Here is a 13,271-nt window from a genome sequence, read left to right as displayed (position 1 = left end):
TGAGACACTCGGGGTAGATTTATGGATTGAGATAGGTCAGAAAAGGTCAAGTGCCCATGTAAAGCAGGGAAGCTAATGAAAATGGTAATGAGAGTCTGAGAAGGATGGCTGCCGTGTTGACACAGGCATGAATGTTAAGACAAACACTAGTCTCCAGCTGTCTGAGGCCTGGACGGATAGCCAGCCACTCCTGCTAAGCCCACCTGCCTTCCCCACACGCCCATCCTAGGCCACCACCCGCGGGCTGCAGGCCCAGTTACAGAGGCAGGAAATGCGAGGTAACTCCACCAGGCTTTCTAATAAATTCTTAAGGCATCTCCTGCAGAGCTAGGAGGAAAGCTGCTATTTGGAAATAAAAAGAAATAGCAGCAGCCTTGCAGGCAGCAAAAGCAGACTCATAAATTTCACTTAAATTTTTTAATACCCAGAATTTAGCATTCAGTCAACTTTACAAAAAATATGAAGACCTCCTCGGTGTAAAGCATTGTGGGAGGCATGAAAAAATTAAAAAGCTATTGAAAGACATCTTAGAGATTGCCATCTCTCAGGGGTCAATCTTCCTTCTCTTGTGTGAGTCAAAAATTTCATTGCTTCTTCTGTGCACTAGGTTCTGTTCCAGTCCTGAAAATACAGCAGGAGATGGGAAGTCCTTGCTCTCATGAGCCTCATAAGCTAGTGAGAGAGACATAATAAATTAATAGAAGATGCAATTACTAAAATATATTAATGCATACATTCTATATAATATATTGATTATATTAACATATAACACAGGTTTCACTTACTCCCTGGTGGTGTCAGTGGCAAAGAATCTGCCTGCAAATGCAGGAGACACAGGTTCGATCTCTGGGCCAGGAAGATCCCCAGAGAAGGAAATGGCAACCCACTCCAGTACTCTTGCCTAGGAAATCCCATGCACAGAGGAGCCTGGTGGGCTACCGTCCGTGGGGTCACAGAAAAGGTAGACATGACTTAATGACTAAAAAATAATAATATATAACAAGCAACATTCAATGATATTAATGTATTTCATATTATATGTGTATTAGTTAGTTGCTTAGTCATGTCCAACTCTTTGCAACCCCATAGACTGTAGCCCACCAGGCCCCTCTGTCCATAGGATTCTCCAGACAAGAACACTGGAGTGGGTTGCTATTTCCTTCTCCAAAAGAAACTATAGAAAGAAAGAAAGTGAAGTTGCTCAGTTGTGTCTGACTCTTTGTGACCCCATGGGCTGTAGCCCACTAGGCTCCTCCATCCATGGAATTTTCCATGCAAGAACACTGTAGTGGTTGCCATTTCCTTCTCCTCATATTATATAGTATTATATTAATATAATCTCAAGATCAATTAGTGCTATGGAAAAAAAGAAAACGAAATAAGAGGATAAAGTGCTGGATTTGAGGTGTGTGGTCAGGCTACTCAAGATGGCTGTTCTCTTGCCCTCTGGGCCTCTCCTCTGGACCAGGGCCGGGTTCACCTCTACCCTGCATGCATACCTGCCCTTCTCATGTACTGGCCCTAAGCGCCAGTTAGTGGTAACTTATTTAAGGGGTGGTGAGGGAGCCCACCTGACTTCAGCTTCCCCTGGACCTGGGAATCTCCCCTTCCACTGGGGAGCCAAGAGCACACCTGCCTGCCTCTGACGCACACGGTGGGGTGTCGCTCCAGGACCTTCCTTCAGACGTGGCAGCCCCCCATCCAGCAAACCACTGATAATGTGTTGCTGGTTCTGGGCTCTTTCTTCGGTCTTCAAGCTGGGCGAGCAAAGGCCTCACAGGCCTGTGAGGTGCAGCTCAACAGAGCTGTTCTAGAGCAGTCAGGACGACCCCTGTGAGAGCTGAAGGGAAGGAGCAAGCTACTTGAAATCCTTAGAGAAGAACATACCTGGCAAAGGCGATTGTAATTTTAAAGGCTCTGAGGAAGACGTGAATTCGGCAGTTGAAGAAGAGCAAGAGACTCATGGGGCTGAAAGTACCGGTGGCGTCAGTGAGAGGGTAGGACCGGCTTGTAGACCAAGCTGGTTTGTTGGCCGGGGCAATGAGCTCTGACTTTATTCCATACCTTTCATCCCAGTCTGTTTGTCCTGCCATTTAGCAAATGAGGATGCTGTGGCCCCTCGTTTATGAAGCAAATACTACACAGTAAATGTGACTGTGATTCTGCCCTGGTCAATGTGAAAGTTCTACAAAGATACAAAAGGAAAGATACTTGCTTTGTGGGACTCCCCCACTGGCCAACAGAAGGAAAATGTCAGCTCCTGAGCCTCCAATAACAGAACCCTCATTTTCCAGTTGCTCAGTCAGAAATCTCATTTGCAATCAGCCACTAAGCCCCTTGATTATACTAGGTTGGGCAAAAAGTTCATATGGGTTTTTCTGTTAGAAGTTTTTCTGTAAGAAACCCAAACAAACTTTTTGGCCAACGCAATACATTCTAACAAGCCTCATGTATCCGGGCCTGTTCACCCCCCATCACCAATGCCTAGGTTACACATTGTCACCATTTCAGATCTGGACTTTCTCAGTGGCCCTGCAATGGCTCTCCCTGATCCAGGCTCATCCCACCTCCATCCAACCCCTGATTGTGTGCATGCAAGCCTACTCAGTCGTGCTCCGCTCTTTGCAACCCTATGGACCATAGCCTGCCAAGGCTCCTCTGTCCATGGGATTCTCCAGGCAAGGACACTGGGATGGGTTGCCGTTTCCTTCTCCAGGGGATCATCCCAACCCAGGGATCGAACCTGTGTCTCCTGGATTGGCAGGTGGGTTCTTTACCGCTGTGTCACCTTGGAAGCCCAGGGGCCTGATTAATCTTTAAAATGCAAGTCCAATCATGTCCCCGCTACTCGGAAAAAAAAGCATTTAGTAACTTCCTGTTACCCAGGGGTCGCTGAAGTGCAAATGTCTGCAGGCCCTTCAGCCCTTGGCCTCAGACCCCCTTTCTGACTCCACACTTGGTCTCGTCTCCGAGGATTCTTCTTCTGCGGCCACACTGAGCTCTTGCCATCTCCCAATGCACCATGCTCTTGCACACGCAACTCCTCTTCCTGATCTCTTCCATTTGGATCTGAAACTGAAGATCTTGCCTTGTAGTTTTGATCTCAAACTGCAAGCTTCTTTTCCTGCTCTGGGAAGAGATCCTACCCAAGGTAGAAGAGGATGAGGCCAACGCGGAGAAGGAAAGAGAGCAGAATGGATGCACAGAGTGATAAGACTGAGAACATCACTTGAATTCCTGGATCCCGCCATGCCTGAAGCCAGTGTCACCTAGGAATTCACTTTTGTAAACCAAAAAGGAAGCCTAACGAGTTGCAGTGGGAAATAACCCTGTCTGGAGACATAGGAGACTGCGAGCATGTCGATCAACTGGATGTATCTCATAAGGAGCCTTGAGACTACGCTGGGCCCACTCAGATAACCGAGGATAATCTTTCCAGCTCTAGATCCTTAATTCCACCATATCTGCACAGTTCCTTTCTTCACGCCAGGTCATACAGTCACAGGCTCAGGAGGTTAGGGCCTGGATGTCTTTGGTGGGAGGAGTGATGGGCATTATGTTACCTACCATGAGGAGAAAGTGCCCTCTGAAACCAGCAGCAGAGGAAGGGGGCGTTCACTGAGCACAGTAAGTGAAGGAGGGCAGGGGAGTATCCCCGAAGAGGAAAGAGTGTGAACAAGGCTCCTGGGGCTGGGAGGAGAGTGGGGAGTCGAGGACTTTGAAAAAGGCAAGTGCAGCTGGCGTGCAGGGGCCAGGAGCAGAACAGTGAGCAAGGAAGCTGGGGAGGAAGGAGGCCAGGCTTCTGCTGGCTTGGAGAGGACTCGGACTTTGGCCTTTCCTTAAAGCAACGTGGGGATGCAATCAGATGGATCTCCTGAAGATTCCACCGGGGAACCTGGGTTGGAGGGGCCATAATGGACACAGGGAGCCCTGTGGAGGCCTGAGGGAACGGGAGCCACTTCCGCCACCACCCCAGTGCCCTGACCCTTCCAGGTAGCACATGTGAATCATACACGCCTTGCTCAGGAGCTTTCACGTTAACTTGAATATGGAAGATTGCAGACACATACAAAAACGGGTCCACTGAAGGCCCACGCATCCAACTCCTGGCTGTGATGACTGATCAATTCACGGCACCTCCCACAGCCTCTGTATCCCCTACCCCAGGATTATTTGAAGCAAATCCCAGGTATCCTATCATTTCATCTCAGTTTATTTCAACCTGTAGCTGCAGCTGTGTTAGGAATTCTTTAAAAAATAAAACCCATAATCGTCTGGGAGCTAATAAATCCCTGTGCTCGCTCACTTCATATCTGTGGAAGGAAAGAATAATTTGGCATTTTGATAGTCTTGTAGAAAAAATATATTGTTTCTCATCTTTGCCTGAATCCCAAAGCACTCTGTGTGTCAAAATCCGCATCCCCTCTGAGCACAGAATGTCCCTACTTGTGAATGCCAAGCTGAGTCTGGTCCCACCCCACGCCTTCTCTTGCCAACTGCTACGCATCACTGCGACAAGTTGCAGGGCGCCTGGGGAAAATGCGTCCTGTTTTTCAGAGGGGCCGATAAAGCCCTTGCCCCAGCCCAGCTCCCAGGATGGCTGAAGCCTTGGGTTGGGGTTCATCTGGCTGGCTTCACGATGACAGATGAAGTTCGGGCAGCCCCACAACGCACGTGCTCACTCTGCTCGTCTCAGGACACCTGCTGCTGGGCCTCCTCCCCAAACGAGCGAGCGTGGGAGCGGGAGCAGCCTCTAATTACACCTTTCTTGCCGTCTCTGGTTCTGTGACTATTTCAAGGAGGAGTGGAATGTTGTTGACATCCTCACTCCTCAAAGATTCCCCTCTCTGCCCTTCTCTCCAACAGAACCTTCATTGCCTGGCACCGCTCTGTTCTGGTCATCAACTGCTGTCGATACGGACCAAGACCCTGAAACACAGGGACTCAAAATAACAATCACTTCACTGTGCTCATGATCTGCAGGAGTGCTGGGGGCGATCCTGCTCCAGCTGGTACTGCGCTGGCGCGCGCTTTGGCCTGGAGGATCCAGGAAGTGTTCGCTCGCGTGTCTGGGGCCTGGGTGAGCACAGGTGGATTCATCTTTCTGTAACTGTGGTCTCCGGCAGAAGAGGCAGACATCTGACATCACAGCTCGGGACTCCAAAAGCACATGTTCCCAGAGACAGAGAGTGGAAGACACCTCCCTTCAGGCCTGGAAACTAGCAGAGTATCACTTACTCTGCTGCTAATGGTCAAGGCAGTTAAAGGAGGCCGTGAAACCGGATAATTAGGTAATTAGGGTTCTTTCTGCTGCAAATGACAAAAATGCTGTTCAAATTATCTGATACCAAAAAGGGAATTTGTTGCACTATATGACTGCAAAGCTCGAGGTTAAGTTCAAGGGCAACTCGATCCAGTCGCTCAGACGATCATCAATGATTAGTGTCCACCTCTTGCTCTCTTTTTCCTGTGTGTTGGTTTTATCTCTACCAGCCCCACCAAAATGCAGTGGAGGGTTAGTTCTCTAAAGAAAAATCTGGGTACCACCAACAGAGGAAGGCAAGGCATTCTGAAAATGCAAAAGTAATAACTACCGACCATAATCCACCCCTTGGCTGCGTCTCTCTTACTCGCCTCTAAACCCAGCTTCACAGGTGCCCTGCCCTCCAGGGTGCTACAGCTCGTGTGCAGTGATAGTCAGCCACCTCATCCTCCAGAGAGACAGCCAAAGTCTGTCCTAGTTGCTGTATCTACGGCAATCCTAGGCTTTCTTGGTGATGTGTATTCCTCTCCATTAGATCTCACGTGGCTCCTCAGGGTCTGCAGCCTTTGAGTAAATGACACGGTTAACCATCCACCAACATACCCAATAGACACCAGTGGATAAAAGATGGGATGTGTGCTCAGTCGTGTTGGACTGTAGCCCGCCAGGCTCCGCTGTCCATGGGATTTCCCAGGCAAGAATACTGGAGTTGGTTGCCGTTTCCTCCTGCAGGGGATCTTCCCAACCCAGGGATCAAACCTGCATCTCCCGCCTTGACAGGTGGATTCTTTACCACTGAACCATGGGAGTAGCTAAAAATTGCTACTAAAACATTCATTTGAAAAAGGGAAAGAAAAAACAATGGTCGTTAACCCTGGGCGTTCACCATATCCTGTTGGAGGGGGATAGAAAAGCTAGCTTCCTGCTCTGGCAATGGGATGAACTCCTTGACCAGAAGCTGCCTTTGGTTCTGATCTCCTTGATGCCCTCCAGAAACACAGGAGAGATGAACCTTCGGGTGAATTGCTCTGCTGGGAATGCAGTTCTTTAGTAGCTGGTTTCCCGTTGGTGTAAGTGTGTTCATAAGAAATGCACTCATCGGCAAGGAACAGAATGCCTGGCTAACAGTGGCTTAAACAAGCATGTGCTTATTTTTCTCACACAATAATACTTCTAGAGGCAAGCAGGCACCAGGATTAAATCAAGGGTCAATGAACTGTGATTCCTTGGCCTCTCTCCACAGGCGGTGTGCTGCAGCTCTCGCTTACATCAAGGGAAGAAGGCGGAAGGGCTGTTCCAGTGTATCCATCTCCTTCTGTCATGAAAAGCAGAAGCCTTCCCAGAAGCCCTCCTAACTTCCGTTTAGATTTCTTTGGCCAGAAGTGTGTCTCGCGGTCCCTTCCGGGTGGAAGGGAGGTTGTGAAAGCTAGTCCCTTTTGTCCTGTGTTCCCCAAGCAGATCTGAGATTTAGGAGCAAGAAAGACCTGAAAGCTGCCTTGGGGACTGAGAGCTGGGGTATAAGGGAAGGTAATGCTTTTAAAAAGGAAGTTAGGGATTGATTACGACAAAAGGGGGTGTTGCAGAAACCAAGCACCACACTCGCAGAGTTGAACTCAGGTTTACTATGCCGGCAGGCCCAGAGGAGTTAACAGTCCAGGCTCTGAGCCCTAAACAAAGGGGTTACAGAGTTTTAATAGACCTACTCTAGTGGGCAACACGAATAGGCTGGTTTAAGGGGTTTCACGCTCTCAGGAACAGCAGTCAAGACGGGGAGGGGGATGCCTGACCTTCACATGGACAGGCAAGATTAAACAGGTTTGCAGGGGCTGGGCGGCTGCAAAGAGCAGGACAAGGTGAGTGAGATAAGCTCCAGTTCCTAGTATTGCAAGTCCCCGCTTTCTGAGACTACATGACCTGTGTGCTCCGGACTTTTCAAGGAGCAAGCTGAGTTACAGAGGCTGAAAGAGCAGCAGATTATGTAAAATTTTAACTTTTCCTCTTCAGGAGGAAGGGGTACCAGGTGGAGGAAAACAGACCCAATCTGTTTCTTACACTTGTTTATGGCAATTATCCCAATTGCTATTACAATCCCTAATCCACTACTTCTGGCTCTAAAAGTCTTTGTTCTTAAGGGCATACATTAAAAAAAAATTATCTCTGAGTATAAATGTGCTGTGCTTAGTCACTCAGTCATGTCCTACTCTTCGTGACCCCACGGACTGTAGCCCACCAGGCTCCTCTGTCCGTGGAATTCTCCAGGCCAGAATACTGGAGTGGGCTGCCAGTTCCTCCTCCAGGGGATCTTCTGAACCCACAGATCGAACCCAGGTCTCCTGCATTGCAGGTGGATTCTGCACCAGGTGAGTACCAGGAGCATAACTAAAATGATATAATAAGAATAACATCTCAAAGGAATTCTAGAAGTAAGATCAATGGCAACTTATTTTTAAAATAACACCTTCTTGTGATAACAGATAATGATAACTCGTGGCTTTATCAGTAGTTTTGGGAAGGATGAGAAAGGAGGCTTGAAGCGTGCTGACGTGTGTCTTGCCATCCTCCCATGTCGAGGAGCCGGGGCTACCAACCACCAATACCATCTGAACATCCCCTCCAGCAGCTTTGGAGTCCGAAGGGGCTGGCTGTGTAATCGACATGCCTCCTAAGGCTCAATGGCCCAGAGCCTCTGACGCCCCTCTCCCCCACCCCCATCCTGCAGTTAATATCCCGAGGTCCAGGGCTAAGAAGGCTTACGAGAGATTTTCAGATGAGCTGCGTTATTTGCAGTCCGGATTAGTTGGTTAACCCCATGTGAGCGTCCAGGTCCTCTTAGAGTCCCCGGCCAGGGGCCCCCACGTGGTGGTCCCAGGGGGCGCCTTTGGGAGGGTGCGGCCAGCGCATGAAGTGGGTTGCAGTTCTAGGGCAGAGGAGCCCTGGAAAGGGGCAGAAAGGAGACGCTGCAGTTCTGGGGGCCCCGAGGGGATGAAGTTAATAGAACAGACATCTTCTTGGAAACCAAGTTAATTTCTGAAGCAAAGGCTAAAATAGACTTGGCTCTTTATTCCTCCCTACCCCGCCCCCACCTAACCTGAAATAATAATAGAAGAAGCGATTAGGGACAGGTCTGCTCTGCACAGCAGAGCAAGCCTGCTTCACAACAACGGCCGGGTCTGTAAAGGAACACGTGGCCACCTCTTCTTCCAGTGGGCTCAGCTAAAAAAAGAAGGCTTCCAGCCGAAGACAGAACCCTTGGCAGTTTCTAGATCCCATGGCCCTTTAAATCTATCACACCATGGCAAAGGAGGAGAAATCCTTTTTAGGATTCATACTCAGGATTTTCATCTGTTTTCTATTTTTAGTCTTTGGAAGGAAAAAGACAAGAAAGACCTCGTAAACTAAAAGAAGCCATTATCTTTGCTAAAGGAATATCAGCTCTTAGAGAGACAGAGTCAGTACAATTTAGTTTTCTAGGTTGTCGGTTTTTTTTTTTTTTTTTTTTTTTTATTCCTTTCAAATTAAAGCAGATGAAAACAAGAAGAGTTAGGAAGCTGGGGAAATGGGTCCAGGAAAGAGTCCTGCCAAATCCCACATCAGTCCTGCCCCCGCCTCCTCCAGCCTGGACCGTGCGTCCCCTCGGTGACCCCTCTCTGTGACCCGTCCCTGACAGCTCTGCTGGCGTTCTCTCTCTGCACTTGGTCCTCATCACGCTGTTCCTCTGCTTAAAAGCCTCACTGAACGCCACACTGTCTTCAGAAGAAAACGCAGACTTTCAAGCAACGCTGCACGGGCCCTCCCGCTCTGCCCTGGTCCAGCCCGCCTCTCCTGCTCTTTCTCTCTTTCTTTAAACTGGAGCGTAATTGCTTTAGAATGTCGCGTTCATTTCCACGGTACAACAGGAATCAGCCATCGCCTCTGTCGTTCGCATCCAGTTGCCCTTGCCGGGCACAGTGCCTATTATCCATGCGGTTGCGTTTGTCCAGCGAACGCTAACTAGCCTGACCCGTCGCCGGCCCCTGCCCCTGACGTTCGTTTCCACCTCCCCGGGCTTTATGCGTCCAAGCCGTCCCTCTTGTCGGGAACTGCCCTCCCCGCTCCCTTCGCTTGGGAAACGGATGCTTGTTCCTGAGCCTCCGACTCAAACGTGGCCTCTTTTCTTTCACTTCTCTTCACACGCCTTCTACCCGCCCACACACCCCAGGCAGAAGTATTCGGGTTACCACCCTCTTCCACGCCGTCCTCTGCTGCCGCAGTTCCTGCGCTGTGTATTCCAACAGTCTGATTTGCCATAAAAAGATAATTGGGTTCCTAAGAAAATTTATTTTATCAAAACTGAATTTTAAAACCCGTTGATGGGGTAAGAGATAAAAGGGAATGAGGTTAGGATATTCAAGGCTCACTATATCAAAGTTAGTGCTCCTGCAGGATTTTCAATAATGAGGGTTCAGTTCAGTTCAGTGGCTCAGTCGTGTCTGACTCTTGGTGACCCCGTGGACTGCAGCACGCCAGGCCTCGCTGTCCATCACCAACTCCCGGAGTCCACCCAAACCTATGTCCATTGAGTCGGTGATGCCATCCAACCATCTCATTCTCTATCATCCCCTTCTCCTGCCTCCAATCTTTCCCAGCATCAGGATCTTTTCCAATGAGTCAGTCAGTTCTTCACAGCAGGTGGCCAAAGTATTGGAGTTTCAGCTTCAGCATCAGTCCTTCCAATGAATATTCAGGACTGCTTTCCTTTAGGTGCTTTATAGCTATTGGGCTTCTCTGGTGGTTCAGATGGTAAAGAATACTGCCTGCAATGCAGGAGACCTGGGTTCAATCCCTGGGTTGGGAAGATCCCCTGGAGAAGGAAACAGTTACCCACTGCAATATTTTTGTCTGGAGAATCCCCATGGACAGAGGAGCCTGACAGGGCTACAGTCCATGGGATTGCAAAGAGTCAGACATGACTGAAGCATGTTGGATACAACTTAGTACAGCACAACACCCATAGCTATCAGACTATTGAATTGCAAGCTGAAATATCGAATTGCTTGCTCAAGAGAGACAAGAATGAGTCCAAACATCTCGTTGGCCTTGTAAGCCACACACCCATGAGTCTCCCCAACTTCAATCATTTTGGCCTTGATCTTGCAACTTTTCTGGCATCAAAATTCTAACACATGGTAAACAAAAGAACCCAAGCATGAACAGGTGTACAAAGGAAAAGGGGCTCACTTGGCTGTATATCCCAGCACTGAGTTCCTGGCACCTGTCACCCTACTTGTCAAGGACTAATGCCCATCGAATAGCCTGTTGCTATCAACAGCAATCAGGGTAATGCAAATTGTGTGGCTTAATTCACTGACCTTCTGGTCAATATCCAATTCAATTATGAAAACTCTCTCTGTAGGGAAAGACCTCTGATTCCTAATCTATTACCTTCCTTCTACACGGGAGGACACCAAAGCAGAGATGGTGTCCAGCTCAACTTTGTCAGCCCATTGTTGCTGATTTGATAACAACATCCCGGAAGATCCAGACAGTTAGTTTTATTCTTGACTTTATATAGAATTTGCTTAGTGTCTAGACTTTTTTAGCATAAGTTAGATGCATTTCCATCCCTGTGTCCCAGAATCCAAACTCCTGTATTCTGATTACCAGATTTTGTCATGAGTAAAGAGTGAGTTTAATAAACAGCTTCCTTGGGCTGCAAGGAGATCAAGCCAGTCCATCCTAAAGGAAATCAACCCTGAATATTCACTGGAAGGACTGATGCTAAAGCTGAAGCTCCAATATTTTGGCCACCTGATGCAAGAGCCGAATCATTGGAAAAGACTCTGATGCTGGGAAGGATTGAAGGCAAGAGGAAAAGGGGACGACAGAGGATGAGATGGTTGGATGGCATCACTGACTCAATGGACGTGAGGTTGAGCAAGTTGGTGATGGACAGGGAGGCCTGGAGTGCTGCTGTCCGTGGGGTCACAAAGAGTCGGACACGACTTAGCGACTAAACAACGACAATCCTTCTATAATACAATGTTAATATTTGTTGAGACTATACTAAACTCTCTACATGAATTAGCTCATCTATTCCTCCCAACAGCCCTGTAACATAGGTAATATTACTGACCCATTGTACAGAAGGGTAAACTGAAGCTTAGAGGTCAATTATTTGTCCTTTGGACAAATAAGTGGAAAATAATGACATAAGATAGCCACTCTAAAATAAGTATTCTGATTTTGAGTAGATCCCCTCAAACTTTAGTTTCTTCATAGCTTTCCACTCCAAACAGAAAGTCATTTCAAGGACTTCTCTGGAAGTCCAGTGGTTAAGACTCTGCACTCCCAGTGCAGGGGATTTGGATTTGATCCCTGGTCAAGGAAACTAAGATCCCCTGAGCCATGCCGTGAGGCCAAAAAAAAAAGAAGGAGAAGGTCATTTCATTTGTTTGCATATTCATATGTCTTGCAATTAGTTTATCCTGCAGAATTTAACTGCCTAAAATTATGTGTTCATCATGTATTTAATGAGTGTTTTGTTTGTATGGCGTGGTAAGTCACTTCAGTAATGCCCAGTCTTTGTGACCCTATGGGCTATAGCCCGCCAGGCTCCTCTGTCCCTGGGATTCTCCAGGCAAGAGTACTGGAGTAGGTTGCCACACCCTCCTCCAGGAGATCTTCCCACCTCTCCTGGGGCTCCTGCACTGCAGGCAGATTTTTTACCACTGAGCCACAGGGGAAGCCTTTTTATTGGCTGAAGTGAAGTGAAAGTCACTCAGTCGTGTCTGATTCTGCAACCCATGGACTGTCCATGGGATTCTCCAGGCCAAAATACTGAAGTGGGTAGCCTTTCCCTTCTCCAGGGGATCTTCCCAACCTAGGGATTGAACCCAGGTCTCCTGCACTGCAAGCGGATTCTTCTCTAGCTAAGCCACCCGGGAAGCCCAAGAATACTGGAGTGGGTAGCCTATCCCTTCTCCAGGGGATCTTCCCAACCTAGGAATCGAACAGGGGTCTCCTGCATTGAAGGCTACCAACTGAGCTATCAGGGAAGCCCTTTTTATGACTGAGGGGGTCCGAATTTGAACATTCTTAAGCTAAAATGACCATAGCTGTTTTCTGTAGCAGAAAACAGAGGCCCTCAATTACTCATTTTCCCAGTGTCGTGTGGAACCAAAGGTGTTTTCCATGCAAAGTCTTGTCCCTATCCAGGGGCACCCACTTACAGGGGGATGTGAGGAGGTGGAAGTGCTCCATGTTTACCAAAGGCACCACGTCTGCCCCACGAGGCTGAGTAGGGCTCGCCATTTAACTCATCCCATAGTGTATGCCAGCCAGGGCTCATCAGGCACACCCTTAAACTCCCTGCTGCCTGATTCATATCAAAAGCCTAGTCTGTGTAAATAATATTGATAAAAGACGTCTTAAAGAAGTACTGTGCAATTAGTCTTTCAGATTGCAGTTCAGTTCAGTTCATTTCAGTCGCTCAGTCGTGTCTGACTCTTTGTGACCCCGTGAATTACAGCACGCCAGGCCTCCCTGTCCATCACCAACTCCTGGAGTTCACCCAAACTCATGGCCATCGAGTCGGTGATTCCATCCAGCCATCTCATCCTCTGTCGTCCCCTTCTCCTCCTGCCCCCAATCCCTCCCAGCATCAGAGTCTTTTCCAGTGAGTCTGAGGTGGCCAAAGTATTAGAGTTTCAGCTTTAGCATCAGTCCTTCCAAAGAACACCCAGGACTGATCTCCTTTAGAATGGACTGGTTGGATCTCCTTGCAGTCTAAGGGACTCTCAAGAGTCTTCTCCAACACCACAGTTCAAAAGCATCAATTCTTCAGTGCTCAGCTTTCTTTATAGTCCAACTCTCACATCCATACATGACCACTGGAAAAACCATAGCCTTGACTAGACGAACCTTTGTTGGCAAAGTAATGTCTCTGCTTTTGAATATGCTATCTAGGTTGGTCATAACTTTCCTTCCAAGGAGTAAGCGTCTTTTAATTTCGTGGCTGCAGTCACCGTCT

At 48.3% G+C, this 13,271-nt stretch overlaps 1 long non-coding RNA gene across 1 annotated transcript in view; it reads left to right on the top strand.

The window, feature by feature from the left end:
• Positions 1 to 7,431, top strand: part of LOC133255082 (uncharacterized) — a 79,840-nt gene extending 72,409 nt beyond the window's left edge. The window contains exon 4 of the long non-coding RNA XR_009738868.1: positions 6,507 to 7,431. This is a non-coding gene — a long non-coding RNA (uncharacterized LOC133255082). The remainder of the gene's footprint in view (positions 1 to 6,506) is intronic.
• Positions 7,432 to 13,271: the final 5,840 nt, after the last annotated feature.

The sequence above is a fragment of the Bos javanicus genome, chromosome 10 (genome assembly GCF_032452875.1).
Source record: "Bos javanicus breed banteng chromosome 10, ARS-OSU_banteng_1.0, whole genome shotgun sequence".
Classification (NCBI taxonomy): domain Eukaryota; kingdom Metazoa; phylum Chordata; class Mammalia; order Artiodactyla; family Bovidae; genus Bos; species Bos javanicus.
Note: the sequence above shows the minus strand (reverse complement) of the source record. Positions and strands in the feature narration are given on the sequence as shown.